At 44.1% G+C, this 27,105-nt stretch overlaps 1 protein-coding gene across 1 annotated transcript in view; it reads left to right on the forward strand.

Annotated features, from left to right (window-relative positions):
• The first annotated feature begins 6,328 nt into the window (after positions 1-6,328).
• CLEC3A (C-type lectin domain family 3 member A) overlaps positions 6,329-27,105 on the forward strand; it is a 31,435-nt gene continuing 10,658 nt past the window's right edge. Inside the window, exons 1-4 of the mRNA XM_511120.7 lie at positions 6,329-6,569; positions 21,847-21,917; positions 23,533-23,623; positions 23,729-24,348. The gene's annotated coding sequence lies outside the window, so the exon portion shown is untranslated. The remainder of the gene's footprint in view (positions 6,570-21,846; positions 21,918-23,532; positions 23,624-23,728; positions 24,349-27,105) is intronic.

Genomic DNA, 27,105 nt, shown 5'->3' on the forward strand with positions numbered 1-27,105 from the left:
AATGTATGTGCGCCAGGGGTAAGAGCACTCAACCTGGGGAAACCTTCTCTCAAGCAAATGAGGCTTGCAGAAACTTTGACCCATTGAGCAGCTAAAACCAGGGAAGGCGGTAGGACAGAGCAGCCTGACATTTTTGCACAGCTCTTGGCTGAGAAGATGTGCCAGTACGTTAAATTTAATACACTGGTTTTGCCTGTTAGAAATCCACTTTGCTCACAACAGTTTTGAAACAGACCTCACTTTTGGGTGGTGACAATATTGTCTGCAGCCAGGCGTTTCTATTTAAATGCTGGCTAAACCCAGCTTCAACAATGAGTCATCAGGAGAGAAGTTCTGTTTTCCCCACATCAGGAGACCCAGATGGAAAGAGAAACCATCTGCCCACCAATCCTGTAGTCTATATCCAGCTGCCAAGCATCTGCAGTCCCACAAATGAGATAGAACTCCCTGAAATGGCCCCCCAAAATGCTCCCAGTACTTTAAAAGGGCTAAGCTTCAGTGCCACCAACTACCAGAGCAACCCCCATTGAATTTTTAATGTGGTACTGAGAGAGTACTGGGAATCCCCAGTCATATTTATTTATCTGTTACCACCAGGAAGAATCCCTGCTAAGCAATCTTGATAGATTATTTCATTTAATCCTCTCACTGTCAGAGGAGTTTGAAACAGAGCAACTCCGTCCTGAGTGAGGGCTAGGAAAATGAGGCCGAGACTCGCTGGGCCCAGTGTAACTGGGCATCCATCCAACCCATATTTTTAAATCTGGAAACCTTATAGCAGGTAGGACCAAACCTATGCAACCCCTAGCTCAGAAGACATGTGGCTTAACTATTAGGCCACAAGAAGCACCTACAGCTTCAGAATCCAGGTCTTCTGTAAACCTTCCCAAATGTCTACGTGCCTAATAACCATCAGGTCATTTTTTATTTTTGGGGCATTGGTGGGATGGTGGTACGTGAGTTCTAGCCAGATGCCAGAGACTCCCACAAGCAATTATTATAAAGAACAAACAGGGATATCTGTGAGAAAAACCTACTGAAGCAGCATTGTTGTCTGGGGTAAAAACCAGGGTTTGTCATCTCACTCCAAGAAAATTAAGGACACAGACACATGTGGATAGGTTAAGGAGTGGAAAGTTTAACACGCAAAAGAAAGGAGAGATGAGAGCAGTTCCTTGTGAGAGAGATGCTAACGAAAAAAAAAGTGGGGGAAAGGTGTGGACCGCAGCAGATTTTATAGGCAGGCTTGAGGAGGCAGTGTCTGATTTACATAGGGCTCACAGATTGGTTTGATGATATGTGACGTTTACATAGTATGGGGAAAAGGCTGGTCACCCCAACCTAATCTTATTATGCAAATGGGCTTTCCACTTGGCCAGGGCCATCTTGTCTGCTGCTTACTTCTACACGTGGCTGGCAAAAAAAGAAGATGGAGCTGCCATTTTGAACATGCCTATTCCCAAGTGGTATATTCCTATGGGCACAACTGTGGGCATTCACCCATGCAAGCTTCCAGCTTGCTTATGTCTGCAGCTTGATTTTACAGGATGTTCTTTGCTAGAAAGGAATATGATTTAGGGGGTGCTTTACATTAAAAGGGAAACCTTACCAAGGACTTTGCCAGAGATGATGAATTCCTCTTCAAAGGGTTAATTCTGTAATGTCCTTGTCCTTGGTTTGGAGGCCTCATCTCCTTGTACTTTGTTTCTAGTCTGAGAGCAGCCCTCCTGCTCTTGTTGTGCCCTGACTTGCCCGGACACGTCTGAACATGCTTTGTGCTGTAGTAGAGGGACCACTACTGCCCCCTCCCTCCCTTGCGAATCACACATTTACGCTACTTGGAAAAGTTTAAGTCTTAGTCAGTCGGGGTCAGCTTAGATTATGCAGTCTAACCCTAGCCAATAGGGGAAGGACACAGGGATAGGGACTGCGTTAGGGATAAAAACTCCTTCTCTCCTTTGTTTGGTGTGCTCTTGCAGCTGCCAGAAGTATGAGCAGCACCCTTCTGCAGAAGTAAATTTGCCTTGCTGAGAAATCCTTTGAGTGCTCTTTTTCCTTTCAATGCTGAGCTCGTTTCTAACGGACTTCCACACCTTCACTATCTAAGTAATTTCTTCTTAGCTCCTAAATCACAACAGTACTGGGTCCAAACAGTGAGATAGAAGCCTGAGCCTCACATCTCAAACCCAAGACAAGCCCTGGATGGAGTGTTGCAGCTGTGTGACCTCCATGACACCACTTTTCCTCTTTGAGCCTCAACCTCCTCCTATGAAAAAGGAGAGCATTGAACTAGGCTGGAGGATCTCAAAGTTGGTCTCTGGTCTGCCTGCAACAGAGTCACCCAGAGAAATTGTCAAACAGGTAGATTCTGTATTTTTTTTTTTTTTTGAGATGGAGTTCCTCTTGGTTGCCCAGGCTGGAGTGCAGTGGCACCATCTTGGCTCACTGCAACCTCTGCCTCCCAGGTTCAAGCAATTCTCCTACCTCAGCCTCCCAAGTAGCTGGGACTATAGGTGTATGCCTCTACACCCAGCTAATTTTTGTATTTTTAGTAGAGACAGGGTTTCGCCATCTTGGCCAGGCTGGTCTCGAACTCCTGACTTCAAATGATCCTCCCACTTTGGCCTCCCAAAGTGCTAGGAGTACAGGTGTGAGCCATAGCACCCAGCCCAAAGAGGTAGATTCTTGATTCCCACCCCAGACAAACCAAACCAACAATTTTAGAGGAGCCAGAAAAACTGAACTTTAGTAAGATCCCCAAGAGGTTCTGATGCATCCTGAAGTTTAAAACCAACTGGACCAATCTTGAAAAGTAGATGCTAACTGAAAGAAGCCAAAAACAAAAGTTCACATATTCTCTAATTCCATTAATATGAAATATCCAGATTAGATTAGTCTATACAAACAATGGGTAGATCGGGGATACAGGGAGGAGGAATCAGGAGTGACTGATAGATATGGATTTCCTTTTAAGGAAATGAAAATGTCCTGGAATTTGATAGTAGTGATGGTTGCACAACTCATAAATATAGTAAAAAAACAAAACAAAAAACAAAAAAAAAACACGGGCTTGTACACTTTGAAATGGTTAATTTTATGATAGTTCAATTACATCTTAATTTTTATTTGTTTTATTATTATTTTTTGAGATGGAGTCTCACTCTGTCACCTAGGCTGGAGTGCAGTGGCACAATCTTGGCTCACTGCAACCTCTGCCTCCTGGGTTAAAGCAACTCTCACGCCTCAGCCTCCTGAGTAGTTGGGATTATAGGTGTGGGCCACCATGCCTGGTTAATTTTTGTATTTTTAGTAGAGATGAGGTTTCACCATGTTGTCCAGGCTTGGTCTCAAACTCCAGACCTCAAATGATCCACCTGCCTTAGCCTCCCTTAATTTTTAAATATAATAATGAGTTTAAAATGGTAATGGGAAAACAAAATCACTCAACTGGATGATCCTAGATTAGGGTTCCCCAGAATGTGCTCCCCAGAATTCTCTGTCAAAATCCTCCGTAAGAACTGAGTATTAGAGTTCATCCCATGGCCAGGCATGGTGGCTCATGCCTGTAATCCCAGCACTTTGGGAGGCCGAGGTGGGCGGATCACCTGAGGTTATGAGTTTGATACTAGCCTAACCAACATGGTGAAACCCAATCTCTACTAAAAGCACAAAAATTAGCTGGGTCTGGTGGCGCGCACCTGTAAACCCAACTACACGGGAGGGTGAGGCAAGAGAATCACTTGAATCAGGGAGGTGGAGCTTGCAGTGAGCTGAGGTTGCACCATTACCCTCCAGCCTGGGTGACAAGAGTGAGACTCCATCTATCCCCCCAAAATAATAATAATAATAATAGAGTTCATCCCAGAAGGTCATAGGGCAGCTACTAGAGCGGAAGAGCTCTGGGAAGGTCTGTTGATAAAAGAGAGAAAATCTTTGGCCCAGATATTCCTACACTTACTTTCACGCTAAAGAACACCTGACTAAGTATCTATGAAACAGCCATTTAGAGGTGGATGTCCCTGTGAAATGCCATTTCCTCAAATTCACGGTCAATCTCTGCAATTGGCATATGGATAAGAGGGCCCCTTGCATCACAGCCTTCTGCTGGGGAAGTGGTCTGCACAGACACTGACCCACCTAAATACATCTGCCTCCTGTAATCATGACCACTTCATGGTCATTTAACTCCTCTTTTTTCAAATAAAACTTCATGGCAAGTCCATCCCAAGTCAGGCAGAGAATTTACCCACACTTAGTAAATATTTGCAGATGTATTGATGAACTGAAGATTAAGTTCAAAGGTAAGGTATGCTTGCTTCACAGACACACAGCTCCAGCGTAGAGCATGACCCAGGATGTTAGAGTAGAAGAGGAAAATATGGTGTGATGCAAGGAGACAGATATGGGTTCAAACCCTGCCTTCATTTGTTCAACACGTTTTGATTGTGCTCCAGCGATGTGACAGGCATTAGACTAATGAAACGGAGGAGTTTTCCCTTATTCCTCCCTCAGGGCATGCAACAGGGGTGTGGCTCACTTCTTTGGTGCCCTGCTGCTCAAACCCCTAGGGGGAGCACACAGACGGGCAGGTTATAAGGAGTGTTTTTGGGCTCCCACCCCACAGCAGTGTCTGGGGTTGAATGTTTCCAGCTCCCAAAGCCCCAGTGGATGTGTATTACAGTGAACTCTGTCAGTTTTGCCGTCTGCAGGCAGCTTGTATTAATTGATCAATTAGACCTTCTATCTTACCATAAGGAACAAACTAATACAGAGGACTTTCTGTATTCCAGGTGCTTGCCCTAAGTGTACCAGAAAAAGTGGATCATACATGGGCTTAGAGGATGGGTGCAAGATTTTACTGAGGGGTGGAGGTAGCTCTCAGTGAAGTGGATGGGCAGCCAGAAGGGGGATGGAGTGGGAAGGTGATCTTCCCCGGGAGTCAGGCCGCCCAGCAGGTGGACTCTCCTTTGACTGTCCCGACTAAATTCTACATCATCCTGCCTCGATGGTCTGCCGGTGTCTGCTAGTGTATGTCAGTGTGTTCTTCTGCTCTCTCTTCATATTTAGCTGCTTGTATCTGTGCCCACTAGCATCTCAGGTTTTTATGGGCACAGGTTGGGGTAGGGCAGGCCAGAGTGGTTTTGGAAAATGCAACATTTGGGTGGAAAAACAGGAGTGCCTGTTCTCACTCAGGTCCATGGACCCAAGCCCAAGAGTGGAGCCCTCACCAGGGACCCAGCCCTTGTCTACCTAGCATTTCCCTGCCCCTCTCCCATATCACTAAGTATGGGCATGGTTGGGTATATGCCTCAATTTCTCTGGAGCTATGAGTAGAGTTTCTGCTGCTTAGCTGTGTGAAATGACCTTGGGTCATTTACAGAAGGTCTCTGGATTCGTTTTTTATTACTGCATAATAAGTTACCACAAACTTTGGGGCTTAAGGCAACATACATTTACTATCTCACAGTTTCCATGGGTCAGCAATCTGAACATCCCTTGGCTGTGCTGTTTGCCTGGGGTCTCACAATCCTGCAATGCTTTTGTCAGCAGGCTCTATTCCCTGCTGAATCTCAGAGTCCTCTTCCATGCTCACAGGGCATCTCACAGCATGGCAGCATACTTCTCCCTTCATGGAAGGCCAGGACCCTCTTATAAAGGGCTCACAGTATTAGGCTAGGTCCATACAGGATCATCTGTGAACTCAAAGCCAACAAATTTGGGATCTTTATTGTATATGCAGAATCAATCCCTTCACCTTGTCATATTTTACTGGTTTGAAGCAAATCACAGGTTCCATGCAAACTCAAGGGAAGGAGATTCTATAAGGGTGTTGATATGGTTTGCCTGTGTCCCCACCCAAATCTCATCTTGAATTGTAACTCCCACAATTGCCATGTGTTGTAAGACGAACCTGGTGAGAGGTGATTGAATTATGGGGGCGGGTCTTTCCTGCACTGTTCTCCTGATAGGGAATGAGTATCACGAGATCTGACGGTTTTAAAAAGAGGAGTTCCACTGCACAAGTTCTCTTATTTTGCTTGCTGCTAAGAGGTGAAGCCAGCTGGACTTCCTGGGTTGAGTGGAGACTTGGAGAACTTTTCTGTCTTACAAGAGGATTGTAAAATGCACCAATCAAGCACTCTGTAGCTAGGATTGTAAAACACACCAATCAGCGCTCTGTAGCTAGCTAGAGGTTTGTAAAACGCAACAATCAGTGCTCTGTAAAAACGCACCAATCAGCACTCTGTAGCTAGCTAGAGGTTTGTAAAATGGACCAATCAGCACTCTGTAAAATGGACCAATCAGCAGGACATGGGTGGGGACAAATAAGGGAATAAAAGCTGGCCATCTCCTAGCCAGCAGCGGCAACCCTCTCGAGGTCCTCTTCCACGCCATGGAAGTTTTGTTCTTTCACTCTTCAGGATAAATCTTGCTGCTGCTCACTCTTTGGTTCCACGCCACTTTTAAGAGCTGTAACACTCACCGCAAAAGTCCGCAGCTTCATTCTTGAAGTCAGCGAGACCACGAACCCACCAGAAGGAACCAACTCTGGACACAGTGCCATCCACGTAAGACATGACTTGCTCCTCCTTGTTTTCCACCATGATGGTGAGGCTTCCCAGCCACATGAAACTGCAAGTCCAATTAATCCTCTTTCTTAAGACTTGGGTATGTCTTTATCAGCAGTATGAAAAATAATACAGGTGTAGATACTAGGGGGTGGGAGGGCAGGGTAATCAACTTCAAGTTCTGCCTATCATACTCTGTAAGTATCAGTTCCTTTCATCGTACTTTGATATTGTTCATGGTAATAGTACTGCTAATGGTACCAAATATTTTATTTTAATGACAGACCTTCTTAGAGCCTTTCCTCACTAGTAGCTGCCCTGTGACCTTCCGAGATGAGTTCTAATACTCAGTTCCCATGGAGGCTTTTATCAGAATTGTGGGGAACACACTCTGGGGAACCCTGACCTAGGATCATCTAGTTCAGTGGAGGTTTTTCTCATTTTCTTTGCATTTTGTAAAACAGCAAAATGGGAGGAGCTTAACCCACCTTGCAATATTGTCAAGAGAATAAAACAAGAAATCGTATAGAATGAGCAAAGCTGCCAATTCTCCCTTAGGAAGAATAGCAAATATTTACCATGATTCTTCATGGCCAAGTCACAGAAAAAGTTGAATGGCCAGTATATTATAGCGATTAAGGACATGGCTCTATAGTCAAACTGCAAGGATTTCATAAATCCTGGCCTTACTGCTAATTTACGATCTGTAGGTCCTCGGGCAGGCTTGTCATAACCTCGCGTAACCACACCACTTCCCTTATAAATAGAGTGAGGATAATAGCCATCAGTCTGTTGGGCTATCAAGAGAATTAAGATCATATACATAAAGCATTTAGCTTAGTGTTTGGCTCATAGAGCTCACATACCATCAACTCATTAGCATAGTTGGACAATTTTAACCTCAGTAAGAAAAGGAAGTCTCAAAAGATTACGGTGACAAGTACATATTTCAAAAACTTTAAACTTCACTATAAAGTAAAAACAAAAGTTGTAAGAAATCCTTGAACTTGGACTCTGGACTGTTTCCCAATAACACATGCTAATGTGATAGCTAAGTCACAGAGCCTGCGGTGCAAATCCTGTTGCACCTCCTTAAAAATCCTGAAACAAGTACAGGAGCCCTGCCCTTCACCTTCAGGAGTAGAGAATTTGATGCCATAGTGCTACAGGTCCACACTGACATTTGATTTCTCCAGGAGGGGGAAAAAAAAACCTATTTGGTCATAAAGAAGCCATGAGTTATTTGTTAGATGAGGGTGGGCACCCTATTTTGCTTTTATGAAGCTTTCCTGGGAGAAAAAAATCTGCTACATTTTTAGTACCTAAATAGGGGATGCATCAGGATTGTAGGCAGTAAAAATAGCAATTACCAACAGCAGCTCTCTCTGGTCTACAATATCATAGAGGATTTCTATTTCCTACATTATTTGCTTTTATAATCTATGGATTTGTAAAATGTACATGCATCATTGTGCATGTAATCCAGAAAACAAAAAACATATGTGTATGTGTATGTACATATGCACGTGTATGCACGTGTGTGTGTGTGTGTGTGAGAGAAGCTGGAGGTAGCTGGAGCATCTCTGGACCTCCAAGAGGGCTGATGAGAGCCCCAGAAAGGCTCCCCAGAAAGCCTAAGGGAGTGTTTCTCAAACTTCAGTTGTACCTCAGAATCCTAGGAGACTTGTGAAAAGCCAACACAATTGCAGACTAAAGCCCTCCCAGAGATTCTGATCTACGGAGACTGCCATTGCCTAGGAATCTGCATTTTTATGTACAGCAGCCCCAAGCGATTCTGCTGCATTTTGAAGAGTGCTGGTTAGGAGCCGGGCCTCTCCTGTGATGGAAATGATCTGAGGCTGTACAGCCCAGTGTCATCTCACCATGACAGGGGAGGCCCTGTTCTATACCTGGGTCTGTAGGTCAGGAGTGTGGGATGGCTCATGGGAAGGGGAGAAAGAGCTTGCAACTAAGATGTTCCAATACATTTTTAAAAATTAGATGCTAAATTTATAAAAATATACAGATCTACAGTTGCATGAAAAGCTTTTTTTCAATCCTATCTGTGAATTTCTATGGCAATGAAAATAAATTCATTTGAGGATAAAGGGGAAAGTCTAAGTGTCAGACCTTTTGTGAAAGAGACCTCACCTTCTGCCTCCCTCCCTTCCCCCTCTTCCACCGCCATGACAAGCCCCAGCCTAGAAGGACATTCAAGGCTCCTCCCAGAAGGCTCCCAGCCAGCCAGCAACCGGGTACCAAGCTTGGACTTGGCGTCAGCCTCCTGCCACCTAGTGATCAGTCCGGGACACACAGCTAATTTATCTTAATTTCCACTCCACTCTCATTGGTTGATCCAGCGGACATTGGTCTAGCTCCTGTAATGTTGCCAGGCAATTTGCAGGGCTATGGAGGTAACAACGACTTCGTCTTATAGCGCTGAAAGGAATGTGCTGGCATTAGTTAAATCATTCCCAGTGGTGAAACTGAGGCCTGGAGGCAGCGAGTATGGCTTACACAGGGTTCTGCATCAATTCTGATAACTCGCTTAAAATATCCTTTTCTCAGCCAGGCGCAGTGGGTCACTCCTGTAATCCCAGCCCTTTGGGAGCCCAAAGCAGGGGAGGACTGCTTGAGGCCAGGAGTTCGAGGCCAGCCTGGCCAACATGGTGTAACCCCCTCTCTACTACAAATGCAAAAATTAGCCAGGCGTGGTGGTGCATGCCTGTAATCTCAGCTACTCAGGAGGCTGCGGCATGAGAATCACTTGACCCTGGGATGCAGAGGTTCCAGTGAGCTGAGATCACGCCACTGCACTCCAGCCTGGAAGACTGAGCGAAACTGAGCAGGGGATAAGCTAAGCCCAGACTCTTGACCTGTAGAAACTCATCATGAATATGATCATATCATAAACAAGCCTCAGAGTTTGCGGTCATTTGTTACACAAATAGGAAACTAAAAAAAATTCAATAAATACTGAAAACGAGAGAGATGAGAGCGGGAAAGTAGAAAGTGAGGGAAATGGCAGAGGAAAAACAGTAAGTAGGTGGGGCCATTCTGTAAGGTATTTATTTGATTTTAGCACCAATGAACTCAGGAGGTCGAAAGATGTAACACTGTTTCACTCTCTCTGTGGGGGTGAGATAGGATGTGAACCTTCAGCACCAGTGACTGTCTCTTCAGCAAGCTCAGCAGGCAGGAAATAAAGTCCTATTGATAGTTCTGATGCTTAAGCCCCAGAGAAGCCTCCAGCCCAGAGATAAGTAAGCTTCTCTGGGTGTTCATATGTGGTTCACTTGTCTGCCTGTAGAACACTGGAACAGGAGCTGTTCATCTCCACCCAAACCACTAAGAATGCATTTCTCACAACTCAGGTTTTGTATCTAGGTGGGAAAAAAAATGCCGGGCAGAAAAAAAGCTGTATGATCTTCCTTGGGTGAAAATAAATTTTATCTCAGATACTAGTGGACATTAATTAAAAATTCATGGAATAGCTCTCAAGAGAGTAGATGTCAGTAAACATTAGAATATAAGCTCTATGAGGGCAGGGATATTTGTCAGTCAGGTTTACTCTTGTATCTTTGCACCTAGGACACTTTCTGGCTCATAGTGGGGCCAACCGATATTTAACAGATAAACAAATCTGAAAGAGGGTGGATAGAGGGGCTGCTGCAGTCTAGTCAAAACTAATCAGGGTCCTCTCTACTCATCGCCCAGCAAACCAGGTCTGATCAAATATCTTCCTGTCACCTCTACCTACCTACTCTCAACTTGACAAGCCTTGAGGGAAATGGCGTTATTCCAGAGGAAGCAGGAAGCAGTATGAGTCCTAAATTGTGACTGTGAGCCACAGTTGTATCACCATACTCAGGCCCCATCTCCAGGAGTGTCTGATTAATATTTAACCAAGCATTGTCAGGTCTATAAAGTAAAGGAGAAACCCAATTCTCATCTTTGGACTTCCATTCAGAGTGGAACATTTCATCTGCTAAACAGCCAACACCTTGCTTTATTAGACAGTTGTGCTCAACAAGTCCATTCAACATCTGTAGGATGCATTTATAAATACACCGAGCTCAGCGGCTCACACCTGTAACCTCAGCACTTTTGGAGGCCAAGACAGAAGGGTCATTTGAAGCCAGGAGTTTGAGATGAGCCTGGGCAAAAAAGTGAGACCTCACGTCTGTAAAAAAAATATTTTTTTTTAGATTAGCCAGGCATGGTGTCACATCCCTGTAGTCCCAGCTACTCAAGAGGCTGAGGTGGGAGGATTGCTTGAGGCCAGAGGTTGAGGCTACAGGGAGTTATGATTACGCCACTGCACTCCAACCTGGATTAGAGCAAGACTGTTTCAAAAAAAAATTAGTGGAAAACCAGAATTTGACTTTCTCACGATGGTTCTTATTGACTAGAAGTAACAAAAAGCAGCAAGAGAGGGAGAGTAGAGGAGGAGAATGAACTTGGAGTCATGTGTGCCAGATGCCATATCCTCAGCCATGAATCAGACCCACTCTGACATCAGATCCCATTTCTGAAAGGTGTGGTCTAGTAAAAAATACAGGCACTGTTAAATTACAAATTACACAAAGTACAGTGCTTAGTGTTTCAAAGAGAAAGTATCCAGTACTCCATGTCCCCCTAAAGTTTATAAGAAAGTTCTGACGGTCAGCAGAGTCCTTCCTGAAAAGGTTGAAATCTAATGGATTTTGTCTGGTAAAGACTCTACAGCAAACCTTACTGACTACCTATCTAAAAGCTGCCCCTGCTGATTCTCTTGTTAACAGAAAACTTGGTATTTTTGTTTGTTTGTTTGTTTGTTTGTTTGAGATGGAGTTTCACTCTTGTAGCCCAAGCTGGAGTATAGCAGTGTGATCCTGGCTCACTGCCACCTCCACTTCCGGGGTTCAAGCAGTTCTCTTGCCTCAGCCTCCCCAGTAGCTGGGATTACAGGCGCCCGCCCCCATGCCTGGCTAATTTTTTGTGTGTTTTCAGTAGAGACGGTGTTTCCTCATGTTGGCCAGGCTGGTCTTGAACTCCTGACCTCAGGTGATCTGCCTGCCTCGGTTTCCCAAAGTGCTGGGATTACAGGCATGAGCCATGGGTGCCGGGCCCAGAACATCTGTTTTGTTCAAGTATCTGGTACTTTTTTGCACTCAGAAAATGTTCTCCTGGCCCCAGTCTTGGAATGACCCTGTGGCCCAGTTTTGACCAATGAAACATTAAGGGGAAATCCGCTAGGGGGCACCTGAGAGCAAGTTCCCTCTCTAATAAGAGGGAGGTATGTGAGCACCATCTTTCCTTCCAGTTAATACCCCCTGCTCCCTCCTTTCAAAGTGATGCTGTGAAGACGTGACACTTGGAGGTGCTGCAGCCATCTTGTGACTGAGGGGGAAGCAATAGAAATTGCAAAGATAATTCAGTACCCAAATGTAAAGCCACTGGGCCCACACTAGAATGAACTACCCTCTCTCTCCAAATATTTTCTTATATGAGAAAAATATACCCCCATTTGTTCAACATGGTGTTAACTGGATTTCTTTTCTTTTTTCTTTTTTTTTCTTTTTTTTTTTTTTGAGATGGAGTCTCTCTCTGTTGCCCAGGCTGGAGTGCAGTGGTGCAATCTTGACTCACTGCAACGTCCACCTCCTGAGTTTAAGCAATTCTTGTGCCTCAGCCTCCTGAGTGGCTTGGATTACTGGTACCCGCCACCATGCTCAGCCAATTTTTGTGTTTTTAGTAGAGACAGGGTTTTACCATGTTGGTTAGGCTGGTCTCAAACTCCTGACCTCAAGTGATCCACCCACCTCAGCTTGTCAAAGTGCTGGGACTACAGGCATGAGCCACCGCCCCGGCCTGATTTTCTTTACAGCAGTACATACAACTAACCGATTCAGATTTGTAGCATGACTGTCAGGATTTTAGAAATGAGTTTTATATCTATTGTTAGATAACAAACAAGCCTAAAACTCAGAGCCAAAAATACAATCATTTGTTCACAATTTTGGGATCTAATGCTTTGTAACAACTACCCCTAGGCCAAGTGCAGCGTCTCATACCTGTAATCCCAGTGCTTTAGGAGGCTGAGGGGGAAGGATTGCTTGAGGCCAGGAGATCGAGAGCAGCCCGGGTAACATAGGGAGACCACGTTTCTAACAAAAAACTTAAAAAAAAAAAATTAGCCAGGCGTGATGGTGGACACTTGTAGTCCTAGCTACTTTGGAGGCTGCAGGAGGAGGATCGTGTGAGCCCAGCAGCTAAAGGTTGCAGTGAGCTATGATCGCACCACTACACTTCAGCCTGGAAAACAGAATGAGACCGTGTCTCTAAAAAAAAAAAAAATTATTCCAAACTTTGGCAACTCAAAATAATGATAAACATCTAGTGTCTTCTAAGGGTCAGGAGTTTGGGAGTGGTTTAGCTGGGTGGTTCTGGCTGAATGTCCGCTGGCTTCCCCCAGGGCAAGCAATCCAAGAGAGACAAGCGGAAGTTGCAATGCTTTTTATGACGTTATCTTGGAGGTCACATACTCCCATTTCCACAATATCCTATCCATTACACAGGTCATCCCTGTTCAGTGTAAGAGGAGACTATGTAAGTATGAATGAATATCAAGAAGTAAGGACCAGTCATTGGGAACCGTCTGGAGGTGGGTCACCACCACCTACCCTCTAATGCTGTGTCACACAGGACTCAGGGAAACAAAGCCCATCAGGAGATACACATGTGTGTATACACACACACACACACACACACACTTTATTTTTTAAACTCCATTTTGTTTTTTGAGACAGAGTCCCACTCTGTTGCCCAGACTGGAGTAGAGTGGCATGATCTCGGTCAGCTCCCTGCAACCTCCACCTCCCCAGTTCAAGTGATTCTCATGCCTCAGCCTCCAGAGTAGCTGGGATTACAGGCGCACACCACCACGCCTAATTTTTTTATGTTTTTAGTAGAGACAGGGTTTCGCCATGTTTCCCAGGCTGGTCTCCAACTCCTTGGCTCAGGCAATCTGCCCGCCTTGACCTCCGAAAGTGCTGGAATTGCAGGTGTGTGTCGAGCACACACACACACACACACACACTTTAAAGGGTTTATTACAAGGATTTGACCCTGTGTAATTGTGCATACCGGTTAAACAGTCTATAAACTGCTACCTATGAAGCTCTAATGCTGGCACTTGGGGTCCACAGGGCCAGCCATGGAGATGGGCACCTCTCACAGCATCCTGCTTTGGTATCTTGCAAGGAAAGCTGGTGGCTCACCTTAACTGGACACACACAGGGAAGTCTGGGACACAGCTGAGCATCGCCAAGTGACACTTTCCAAAGCCACTGAAGATGTTTACCCTTCGTAGAGTCGTGGCTGGGACAGGCACAAAGACAAGTCGGGAGTGCTGCCAGTGTCCAGCTTGCTTTATAGCTAGGTCTAGAGGCGCATTCCTATTTATGTTATGAAAAATCAGAAAGTGATATGCTTCCAATTTGGAAAAGTTTCTGTTTATATTTCAATAAAACGTCTATTTAAAACATTGATATGTTTTATGCAGAAGACTTAGAAAAACAAAGAGAAGGCCAGGCGCGGTGGCTCAGCCTGTAATCCCAGCACTTTGGGAGGCCGAGGCGGGTGGATCACGAGGTCAGGAGATTGAGACCATCCTGGCTAACACGGTGAAACGCCGTCTCTACTAAAAAATTACAAAAAAAAATTAGCCGGGCGTGGTGGCAGGCGCCTGTAGTCCCAGCTAATCAGGAGGCTGAGGCAGGAGAATGGCCTGAACCCGGGAGGCGGAGCTTGCAGTGAGCCCAGATCGCGCCACTGTACTCCAGCCTGGGCGACAGAGCGAGACTCCGTCTCAAAAAAAAAACACAAAAAAACTACCATCTCAGCCTCTCAAAAGAACCACTATTATTTTGACCTATCCCTACCATACAGATACTCATCTGCACACATCCCTCACCCATGGCTCTCTACCGCCTGCATTTTTTTTCTTGAGACGGAGTCTTGCTCTGTGGCCCAGGCTGGAGTGCAATCACGCTATCTCAGCTCACTGCAACCTCTGCCCTCCCAGGTTCAAGCAATTCGCCTGTCTCAGTCTCCAGAGTAGCTGGGACTAACAGGTACACGCCACCATACCCACCTAATTATTTTGTGTTTTTTACTAGAGACGGAGTTTCACCATATTGGTCAGGCTGGTCTCGAAGAATTCCTGCCCTCAGCTGATCCACCCACCTTGACCTCCCAAAGGGCTGTGATTACAGGCGTGAGCCACCACGCCCAGCCCCTGCATTCTTTTGTATGAACTGCTTTTCCCCTTTGGAAATATTCCATGGGCATTTTCTGTGTTAATCAATGTTCTTTTATAGCAGAATTTTAATGATGGCTTAAAAGTCCAATATATTAATCCCCTTTTAGTAATATCCTTTTAATTTTTGGTTAGAAATAATTCTTTTTCTGAGCTGGGCACGGTGGCTCACGCCTGTAATCCCAGCACTTTGGGAGACCGAGGCAGGTGGATCACGAGGTCAGGAGTTCAACACCAGCCTGGCCAAGATGGTGAAACCCCGTCTCTACTAAAAAAACATGAAAATTAGCTGGGCGTGGTGGCTGGCATCTGTAATCCCAGCTACTTGGGAGGCTGAGAAAGAGAATCGTTTGAACCCAGGAGGCAGAGTTTGCAGTGAGCTGGGATCATGCCACTGCACTCTACCCTGGGCAACAAGAGCGAGACTCCATCTCAAAAAAAAGAAATAATTCTTTTTCTGGTTCCTGCTAAACTACCATGAATAAAGCCACGCCAGAGGCTGTCTTTGCTTCTTTATTTTCAGTAAGGGACACTCAAGGCAAGTACTAGGTTTTTCAACAATTATCCGAGCTATTTGGTATATATTTTGCAGGGTGGCCTAAGTCTCCTTGGGCAGAAATCAATTATAGAAAGAAGCCAGGCATGGTGAATGTGGGTCTTTCAGGGACATCAGCCTGTCTCCTGGACTTGCTGTCTCCAAACCTAACTGGCCCGGCTCTGCGAGCGTTTCCTGTCTGGTTTCCATTTGAAGAAACCCTTTAGCGAAAAACAGCATCCAGTGCAAATTGGACAGTCCCTCTGCTGATCAGGGTAAAGTGAAAGCTGAAAAAAACTCCTGAGATGAAAATGAGACACTAATAAAACACTGACTCCTAAGCTGTTTACCAGACATTCAAAATGGATGTGCTGGTGGTTTCCTGAAAGGAAAGAAAAGTTGTCTCATATTCTGAACCCCTGCAGGCTCTCGCCTCTGAGAAAAACCAATGTTTTCCAGATACCAGTAACTCTCCATTAAGCCTGCCATCTTCCTCCTAGCCTGCAAGGACCTCTCAACACATCTGAGAGGAAATATAAAATTGAAATCTACCTCTTACATTTTTTTTTCCTGGTGGGAAAATTGGCATTTCCCTTTTTAAAATACGATTACGTATGATGGTGACATTTTGGGCATTATTCGATTATATCAGGGAGCACAGGCCAGGCACTGTGGCTCACGCCTATAATTCCAGCATTTTGGGAAGCCGAGATGGACAGATCACTTGAGGTCAGGAGTTTGAGACCAGCCTGGCCAACAAGGTGAAACCCCATCTCTACTAAAAATTAAAAAAAAAAAAAAAAAAAAAAGATTAGCTGGGTGTGGTGGTACATGCCTGTAATCCCAGCTACTCAGGAGGCTGAGGCAGGAGAATTGCTAGAATCTTGGAGGCGGAGGTTGCAGTGAGCCAAGATCACGCCACTGCACTCCAGCCTGGGCGACAGAGTGAGACTCTATCTCGAAAATAAATAAATAAATAAATAAATAAATAAATAAATAAATAATAATAATAAAATGTATCAGGGAACACAAAAGTCCCTAAATCCTGCCTTGGCCCATCTAACCCTCTTCCTCCATGCACAGGGACAACGGTGAATGGACGCACAGACCAGCTATGCTGGTACAGAGCTTGTGCCCCAAACCCCACTGCAGAGAACTGTGCAGTGTGTGCTGGGCTGGAACAGAGTATCTCACCAAATTTAGGAGCCTCTGCATCTTTCTAAGTCTAAACGTGTATTTCAGGACCTTATCACCATCCATTCAGTTGCAGAAACAGAGAGATCAGAAGGAATGCCCAAAGAGGAAGAGGTGGCTGTGCCCAGCAGAGCCCTTTTAAGAGCCAGTGACTCCCCCTGCTTATCCATGTGGCCCAATCACTATCCTAAAAATTGACCTAATCCAATCAGTGTCCCTTCCTCTTGGGAAGGAGACAGGCTAAGACCTCCTCTTTCCCATCAACCATAAAATTGGCAATATTCACTTCCATTGGCCCAGTAATTATTACTTACTCATGCTTAATATGGGCTAGACATTGTTCTGAGTAGGTACTTTATAAGCATCATTATGTTTAAGCCCCCAATAGCCCTATACTTTAAATCCTACTATTGCCCCTATTTGGTAGATGGGAAAACTTGATTCAAAAGCCAATGGGGAGCCTAGATTTGATCCCAGATGATCCAGCTCCAGTCTGAGTTAATTAGTAGACTATGCTGCCTTTCAATCAATCCACTTCAAGTATCATGTGTCCTAAGGAAATTACCTAGAGTATAGAAAAAATATTGACACACAACAATGTTCATCTCATCATTTACAATAGAAGCAAAATTAGGAATTAAACAATGGAGAAGATTAAGTAAAGTAAGGTACATGAAATATACATACATTAAAATGATGTGCAATTACCTGCATTGTCAGCAGACTAACAGTTGTAAACATGTAGCTACTGCTCATCAACGGAAAGCTTATGTATAATACAGAGAGTAGGGTTCCTGTCAGCCTTCAGCCAGCTTCCTACCACCCCAATAACATTAGGAGAGAATCAGGAGGCAGGGTTTCCAGCACAGCCTCTAGGAGAACTCACTAAACAGACAGTTATCCCCACCCTTGACAAAAACTTCAAACCAGGATGAAAACCATTCAACACTCCCAACTATTTAATGAATATTGTTAGCACTTTTTATGGGGCAAGCATTGTTCCAAGAAATTTCGTGTGTATTCATGGATTTAATCTCTACCTGGCAGGTAGTTACAGTTATTATCCTCTCTTCCTATGAGATAGGAGGCATGGCAACAGCACACAGCTGAGAAGCGGGAAAGCCAGGATTACAAACCAAGGTCATCTGGTTCCAGGGTCTGCAACTTAACCACCACCCCACACAGTCATTCCAGCACAGCCTGTGGTGAAAGCCACCTTCTGCCTGCCTGCCTGTGGGCATGGATGTGTGTGGCCCTGTGGCCAGCACATTTCTGGCTTGGAGAGTGAGGTACATGCAAGACTGTGAGTCCGGAGATGGGATTACGTAGGGAATGGGTTAGTGGTGGGAACTGGGGCTGGAGATTGCAAAAGCACCAATTCCACCCACCACACACCCTTCCCACCTGCTCCCAAAATACAAGCAGACCTCCCTGAACAGAGACATCCATAGAAAGAACAAAGTATTTGTGTGCGCCTTACATGGATGATACTAGTCACTATTTTGTTCTCTGATGTTATTTTTACTCTATAGTGTGTCTTACAGTCTGTGCATGCTGGAACATCTATTTATTTTTATATTTTGAGAGATGGGCTCTCATTCTGTCATTCAGGCCGAAGTACAGTGGCACTATTACAGCTCACTTTAGCCTCCAACTATTAGACTCAAGTGATCCTCCCACCTTAGCCTCCTGGGTCTGTAGTTAGGGCTACAGACACTCACCACATTGCTCAGCTAATCACAAAATTTTTTTGAGAGATGGGGTCTTGCTATGTTGCCCAGGTTGGTCTTGAATTTCTGGCTTCAAGTGACCCTCCTTCCTCAGCCTCCTAAGTTGCTAGGATAATAGGTGCTCGCCACTCCACCTAGGTCATGTTGGAACATCTAGATCTTCCCACTTCTTTGTAATGGCTTCAGAGTTTTCCGCAGTAGGAAAATACCAACGGATATTGAGCCATTCCCTACTAATGGATATGTAAGTTGTTTCCAGCTTCTTCATATTTTAATCCATGTTGCAATAACCACCCTTATACATGCCTTTTTGTATGTGTGCATGTGCAAATGTTTCTCTGCCAAAAAAACCTAGATAGACATAGTAGAGGATAAGCATACACATTTTTTGGTTTTATTGTTAGACTTCAAAGTAGCCACACTAATTTACATTTGCCCCAACATGGATGAAAATGGTTGTCCTATGTCCTCAGTACTCAATATAATCAAACTCACCACAATCACCACCACCATAAGATTGAGACAAAATTATGGAGCGACTGTTTTAACACACATTTCCTACTTGTTATCAAGATCTTACCATAGTTTTTTTTAAACCCATTTTGATACTGTCTTTTGTGTATTGCCTATTTATATTCTTGCCCATTTAAAAAAAAAAAAAATCCTGTCCCGGCCGGGAATGGTGGCTCACGCCTGTAATCCCAGCACTTTGGGAGGCAGAGGCGGGCAGATAACGAGGTCAGGAAATTGAGACCATCCTGGCTAACACGGTGAAACCCTGTCTCTACTAAAAATACAAAAAATTAGCCAGGCGCGGTGACGGGCACCTGTAGTCCCAGCTACTCAGGACGCTGAGGCAGTAGAATGGCGTGAACCCAGGAGGCAGAGGTTGCAGTGAGCCGAGATCGTGCCACTGCACTACAGCCTGGGTGACAGAGTGAGACTCTGTCTCAAAAAAAAAAAAAAAAAAAAAGAAAAGAGGTCCTTATATAGTCTGAATAATAATTCCTTTTATGTTACATTGCTAATATTTTCTCCTATGGGTTTTCTTTTTTTGGTTTTAACTTTATAAAAACTTCTGTCATGTCAAGCATTTTAATTTTGATACGGTGAAATTTCTCAGTTTTTCTTTTATGGGTTTTCCTCTTCATAGGTTGTTTCACAAAGTCTTCTCTACTCCTATGTCATAAAGATGTTTTCCTGTATCATAGCTTTATCATTTTAAAATCAACTCTTTAAGATCTACTTGCTATTTTCCTCAGTGCAATCTGGCTTTCACATCTAATGCACTAGAGAAGTTATTGGAAGTCATTTTCTAAGTCCCAAAACCAAGGTTTTTTTTTTTTCTATTTTATTTCTTTGATATATTTGCCAGTTCCGTCTCCTCCATCCACCCGAAAAAGTTTCATCTTATGTTCAAAAAAACTGTTTCTTGAATCAGTAGAGGGAAATGCAGTTTTTTTTCTAGCTTTCTTGACCACTAAATCTTTTCTGGCTGCCTTTACTCACCTCTCAAATACCTGAATCCCCAGAGATTTGTCTCTGAGCCTACTTTATCTCTCCACCTGTGTCCTGGCTTCATATCCATCATCAAGGTTTCCATTGTTAGTATATTAATCCTCTATTAACAAATACTTGATTCCCCAATACAACTCTTTCTACCTCATTCACATACCCAACATTTCCAATCATCAGCTAAACAAATACAGCTACATGTCCTGTGAAATCCTTAAGACCAACTTGTGCAATACCAAATTTTTTCCACCCTTCCATCCTTCTTCCCATCTGTTGCCTTCCCTTTCCTTTTGGAAACAGTCTTGCTGTGTCACCCAGGCTGGAGTACAGTGGCACAACCTTGGCTCACTGCAACCTCCACCTCCCGGGTGCAAGCAATTCTTGTGTCTCAGCCTCCTGAGGAGCTGGGATTACAGGTGCACAACACCACGGCTGACTAATTTTTGTATTTTTAATAGAGATGGGGTTTTGCCATGTTGGCCATGGCTGGTCTCGAACTCCTGGCCTCCAGGGGGCCTCCTATAGTGCTGGGATTACAGGCATGAGCCACTGTGCCTGGGCTTTTTCTCTTCTTTGTCTTTATTAACCTCAGAACCAAAAGGAGTGTACATAATGCCTTGTACCAACAATGCATCTAATTACCTGGTTCCTTTTCCTATTCTTTGTGAGAAACAGGGATCTTGGACACAATTTCCTTGGTTTACCCTTTAAGAACAATTTCTTCAATTTCTCCATGCAGGTTTTCAGGTTCAGGAAGCACTTCCTGGAAAGGTGACTAAAAATCAATCCCTTTTTATGTCATTTAAATAGAAAGGAATAGCTTTACTGTTTAGTAAGCAGCTCAAGGAGAGCACCAGATGACCTTAGTTCCATCACTCAATTTCCACCAGCATCAGGGTTGGAAAATCAGTTCATTCCCAAAAAGGCAAACTTTCCCAATGATTCAGTCTGCAACCTGCAGTCATCTTGCTTCAAGCACAGTTAGAGTCAGCAAGCCACTGAATTCTGAGGAAGAACAAGAACCCTGTTGTTGTCACCTGAAGGCCAAAAACTGTTTCTACCAAGTCTAAACTTGGGAGGGCCACAGAGAGGAATTAGGAAGGTTTTTCCACTCTGGGCTGCCCTTGCTCTTGGTGAAAGGGAGAGGAATACTGGCTTTTTTTGTATTCTTGGAGTATCTGGCAGCAGGATCAGGCAAAATTCACAATAACTTTTATATGTCAGTACACCTAGGAAAAACAGATCAACCAAATGCTTGCCTTCCTTTAAAAATGGACTGTTCACTGCAGTGAGTGCTGGAGGACAAGGTAGAGGGGACAACCAGATGGGGACAGGCTGGATACATGGAGAGGAATGGACTTCAGGGTCAACTTGGTAAGAACTAAGATATTATTTTAACTATGATAATGATTAGTAGTAATTCCACATATTAAATATCTCTAATGGATATCAGCCATTATCCTAACTGTTCTCAGGGCATCTGTTTAATCTCCCCATCGTTGCTGGTAAATAGTCTTTATGATCCCCAATATAGAGGAATGTGAGGCTCAGAGAGGTTAGTGAGCTTGCCCAAATCACAGAGCTGGCAAATGAGAGCACCACAGTTCAACTCCAGGTCTGTGAGATGTCATTTGTGCATTTTCCCATGACTACAAGTTGCTTTGGGAAGTATAGAAGTGAGGTGTCTGGTTGTGTGGGGCCAAGGGTACAGTGGCCTCAGCATCATGTCTGATGGGAAGGAGCCAGGAGAACACTGGGTCCTAGAAGAGGGAAGGGAACTGGTTTAAGATGAAATCACCCATTAGACACCAGCTCAGAGAGGTGACAACCATGTGCACAGAGTAGAACCAGAGGGAACCAGTCAGAGGCAGCTGTAACCTAAGCAGTGAGAACCCAAAGAGCTTACAGTAGTGGTGGTAGTGGTGGAAACAGAGCAAGTCAAGTACAGCAATGTCAGGGGAACTTCGTGAATTAAATTGGGGGCTGTATCTTTCCTTACAGGTTTTCAAGAGAGAAGGCTGGTCATAATAAGACAGTAAAGGAGGCAGAAGAGAAGGAGGAATGCCTTCTGGGTAAGACACAATGTTCTAGCAGTAAAACTAGCAGCCTTGCTGCTGGGAAGTCAATTTTCCATCATGGGCAATGTTCAGAGACTTGCCAGCTGTTGTTGCATCAGGGATGCAAGTATCAACGCAAACTTGATGACTGCAAGTCTTTCCTTAACTTGAGATTCTGTTGTTCTAATCTTGCTGCCCTGACTTTACCAGAAATTTCACAATGACCTCCTAGGTAAGCCCAAGAAGCCCCATATCCCTTCACCACCAGGTGGGCCGCACCCCCAGCCAAGCCCCAGTATGGGAGACTCAAGTCTGACCAACTCTTAGAAGTTGAGAAGTCTAAGAAAATTCACTAAGCCTGGGTCTCATCTTCTACAACACAAGGATATTTATATCTTCCTTACTAGATTTACATTTAAAATCTAGCACAGTGCCTAGGATAAGATGAATTGAATCTAAGTCACCTATCTATTGACTGTAAAACCTCTTGGTTGAACAATTTTATATAATACCCATTTACAAAATGCCCCCCTAAACATTAGTCCATTTGCTAGACACTAGAACTATGCTATCAAGTATGGCAGCCGCTGGCTACATATGGTCATCCAGTAATTCTATTGTACAGCACTGGTCTAGAAAATCAGAAGAGAATAAGACAATGTGCATGTCTAAGGCCAAATATTTGGCTAAGGGTGGGGGGTAATATAAAATAACCGCATGTTTTAGAAGTTCTCTAGTAGAAGCGTGTTTACCGTGGGTGCACATGGAACCAAATCTGTGAGACTGGGGCCAGGGCAGTGGCAAGTCTGAGAACCTTATGCAAGTATGATGGGTTGTGTACCTGTATGATGGTAGTGCAGGAAACCCAGACACCCTTTGATTGTTCACCTACTGTAAAGAGATGCGGCGCTCTTGTAGACACATGCTCTGGCTTCCTCAACGGTCTGCAAAAATCGATCGGAACATCAAGGTTCAGAGACATGAGGAAGCCCAACCCCTGAGGCAAAAGCAATAAACAACAGATCTGAGACTTTAATCCCAAACTATCAGAGTTCTTGTTCTTGGCCTATATGCGGCACTGCTCCAATTTAGCAGTCGCTTAATCCTCTTCCCTAAAACCTGTCACCATCCCTTTCTGTAAATTCTTTAACACTTTTGGCAGCCATAGCTATAAGTAATAGCCAGAGTAGAAACGGAAGTAGAAAGCCAAAGGCAGCTTTGCACATATACAGAAACCGACCTTTCCTATAAGCATTTCAGGTTGCTTGTGCTATATCCAAGTCCAGTCCTATCGCTTCCTTTAAATGCTACCCTGGAACCTTTGAACACAGCCTTTAAACATGTTTGGCCTTGAGTATTCATGGAGAAATAACCATCAGGCTGGATAGATTTGTTTATTAGAATTCAAGACTCTGGAAAACAGCTTAGAGCAATTTTAAAATAGCAACCAGTGGAATAAACACACCAATGGCACAGGGTGGTCAGTGAATGTGTTGCAAACAGCCATTTATTAAAGAAAATGAAACCCTGGTGACAGTTTTAAAATCGTCATCAAAACGCTTTTTGTCTAAAAGCAATATTTTTATAGTGTCTATCCCTGGCTATAAATGTGGTGTTTCTTCTTAAACAGTCCTTTCAGAAGCCCAGGTCCAGCCCAGGAGACAAGCTGGTGACATCATCCTGCTCTACAAAAAAGGAATTGTTCAGCCTCCAATGCAACAGTGAGACCTGCCTTCCCCAAGGACAAGGTGGGGCAGGGGTCACCCCACCCTGTTATCTTTGATGTGTGTAATTTCTTTTTTTTTTTTTATGTGATTTTTTTTCAGGTCTCTGCCATCCCATGTGCATTTCCTGATAAGATATGAGGGGGAGAGCCTCACCTAAATGGGAAGGCCATGTCTGATGTCTGTCAGCATTTGTGACAGGGAAAAAAACCTTCACTTGAGAATGTTCTGAGGTCCATCACTATCCACAGACCCTCATCCCACTTCCTCTTCTCCTAGCCAATCCTGTCAGCCATTTAGTTTATTTCATTTTCTCTGCTTTTTCCCTGAAGAGGGATAAGCTGGAGTTGGAATTCCTACAGGAGGAAGACAAGTTAAAGGACAGCTTCTGTCCCTGTCTGGCCTCAGGGCCAAGAATCCACAAGACAAGCAGAGCTTCTCCAGTGCTGAGTGTGATGATTTCTTAGTGTGACTCCAAGTGCTGGGTTCCATGGGTTGCATTGCTGTTTTCCTTGGTTGGCCAAATGCCTTGTTGCCTTAGAGAGGCAGTGGGAAGAGAAGGAAGCAAAAGCAAAGCTGTTCAGCCACACATTCAAAAATAATTATTGAGCAAATACTATGTGCCATGTGTCATATCACATGCATGGTTGAACTAACCTGACATAGCCCCTGCCCTGCAGGAGTTTACAGACCAGCATCCAGCAAGTAAATCAATTAAGTAGGTAAGTCTTTAAATGAGAAGCAAATTGTGATGAAGCCTATCAAGGAAGCAGGGTACTTTGATGGAGAACCACAGAGCAGGACCTTTCTAGATTATGCACATTGAGAAGGCATCTCTGTGGAGGTAGCATGTGAGTTCAGACCTGAAGGACAAGGTGGAGTTGGCCTTATACAAAACAGCACACACCAAGATATCAAGTTTGGGAAGGCATGGAGTGGACTGACAGAAAACCCATGAGAGAAAGCACAGTGGGGGTGTGGGAAGAGACTTAGATAGGATTTAGAAATGGCAAACGGTCTTCGCAACTGGAACAAGTCACCAGGAAGAACCAGGTAAAAGGGCCTCAGCAATCATGATAAGCAATGTGGGTTTCACTTTAAATGCAATGGAAAATTTTGGAGGGTTTCAAGTAGGTGAGTGACAATTTCATTAGTGATGCATGGTGCATCCATTTGAACTGGAAAGGGGCTGAGTTGGGATGGGTTAGGACAAGAGCTCTTGACTTGGAATGGGATGATGATGGCAGGAGTGAAGAACAAAGGTCACGAATCAACATGTATGTGGGGGCACTTGCTGCTGACAAGGTCGTGGGGAAGGGTGTTGAGGGCAAGGACAGGGGCCTCATAAATGCCTCCCATGTTTCTGAATTGGCCCATTGAGTGGGTGGAGATATTAACTATCACAAGGAAGACTCTGGAGGAATGAGACTTAAGTTCACAAGTCATTAGTGAGAGAAGCACCTAGAATTCAATGTTTGACTATCATGGGTTTGAAATGTCTGAGACATTGAATTCTAAGTGTCACATGGACAACTGGAAACATGAGACTGAAGGGAGGAGCTCCAGGTTGGGGAGGCTGATGCGGGAGCCACAGACAGCACTCTGAAGCCACGAGAAGAATTAAGGTCTTCTAGGGAGAGAGTATAGGGGAATTAGAGCAGCCAGAGGAGAGCTCTGAGGAGCACCAGGCACTGGAAGTGAGGAAAAGGTAAATTCTCAAATATTTAATTAGAACAAAAAGCATGGGTTAAATATCCCAGTGAATAGTTAATAGCTAATAGTTTCAGTGAAACTATTCTGTACGACACTATACATTTGTCCAAACCCACAGGACGAATACTACCAAAATGAACCCTAATGTAACCTGTGGACTTCAGTTAATACTAACATCAGTATTCATTCAGCAGTTGTGACAAATACACAACATTAATTCAAGATATTTTGTGTTTTGAGACAAAGTCTTGATTTGTTGCCCAAGCTGGAGTGTAGTTGTGTAAACATGGGCCACCACAGTTGAGGCTACGGTAGCCTCAACTTCCTGGGCTCAAGTCATCCTCCTACTTCAGCCTCCTAAGCAAGCTAGGAGCACGAGCACATGCCACCACACCCGGCTAATTTTTTTTGGTTTTTGTAGAGATAGGATCTCATCATATTGCCCAGGCTGGTCTCAAAGTCCTGGGCTCAAGCAGTCCTCCTGCCTCGGCCTCCCAAAGTGCTAAGATTATAGGCACGAGCCACCACACCTGGCCCATAACTTGAAAATTTTTAAAAAGGATTTAGGAAGATGGCAAAGAAAATTTTTGATCAATTGTAGGATCAGTTGTAAATCATTGATCTTTTTCCTTGTTCAAACCAAAGCACATTTTCACAGCCCAGGTCTTCTGGAGTTAATCAAAACTAGATTGTAATTTCTACTCAGTTCCTTGAGATCTTAGTGATGTTAGACAAAAACCACTTAACTTTTGAGGCTCAATCACCTTTAAAATGGAGATAATATTATTACTTATCCCACAGGCTTGCTGTGAAGACTAAAAAGATGGCATTCCATAAATTGTATGTACCATTGTAATTAATGGTAAGGATCTTATTTTTAAATACTGGACATTGCGCTATGTGCTTCATAGCCATGATTTCATTTAATGTTTCCAACAGCCTTGTAAAATAAGCATTCCTAGCCCCCACTGTTAAGATGAGAGAAGCCTTATAGAGGTTTATTGACTTGCCTGAGATCACACAGCTAAGCGGTAGGTTGTGAACTGAGCTCAGCCTGTCTTCACAATGTTCTCAAATGCCCATGCATTAACTGCCCATGTTGGTACAAAGATTCAACACTGGAGGTCAGATCTTTAATTGTACAGTTACTTTGCTGAATCATGTCGGACTTTCCTACATCAGTGGTCTTACTATGGTGTTACTATATTGGTAGGTTACAAAATGGCTTTAACTTGGAGGAAATGAAGATGAAATAGACTGTGGTTTTTCTCATTAAGATTCAGAAGGAAGCACTCATTCCTTGATTCTTTCTGTATTGTCTCAAAGAAAAAACAAAGGCAAAATGAACTTGGTCCTTCAGACCTTCCAAATCTGCAACCACTGCCCTCCGTCTGCACCTGGTCAGCCAAATAAGCATGTGGAATGCAGGAAGGCCTTTCCCTGGGTCTAAATTCCTCCCTCTCGGCTATTCCTGTAATGCAAGTCCATTGCTTTTGATGCAAAAGCCCATCAGGTCCCGAAAACTTGCCCTTAAAGCCTATGGTTAAAGGTAGGAATAATTGAGTTTCTCATTACATTAATTTTATTTTTATTTTTTATTTGAGAAGGAGTCTGGCTCCGTCGCCCAGGCTGGAGTGCTGTGACAAAATCCTGGCTCACTGCAACTTCTGCCTTCTGAGTTCAAGCGATTCTCCTGCCTCAGCCTCCAGAGTAGCTGGGACTACAGACTCCTGCCACCACGCCCAACTAATCTTTTTGCGTTTTTT

Source organism: Pan troglodytes, chromosome 18 (genome assembly GCF_028858775.2).
Source record: "Pan troglodytes isolate AG18354 chromosome 18, NHGRI_mPanTro3-v2.0_pri, whole genome shotgun sequence".
Taxonomy (NCBI): Eukaryota; Metazoa; Chordata; class Mammalia; order Primates; family Hominidae; genus Pan; species Pan troglodytes.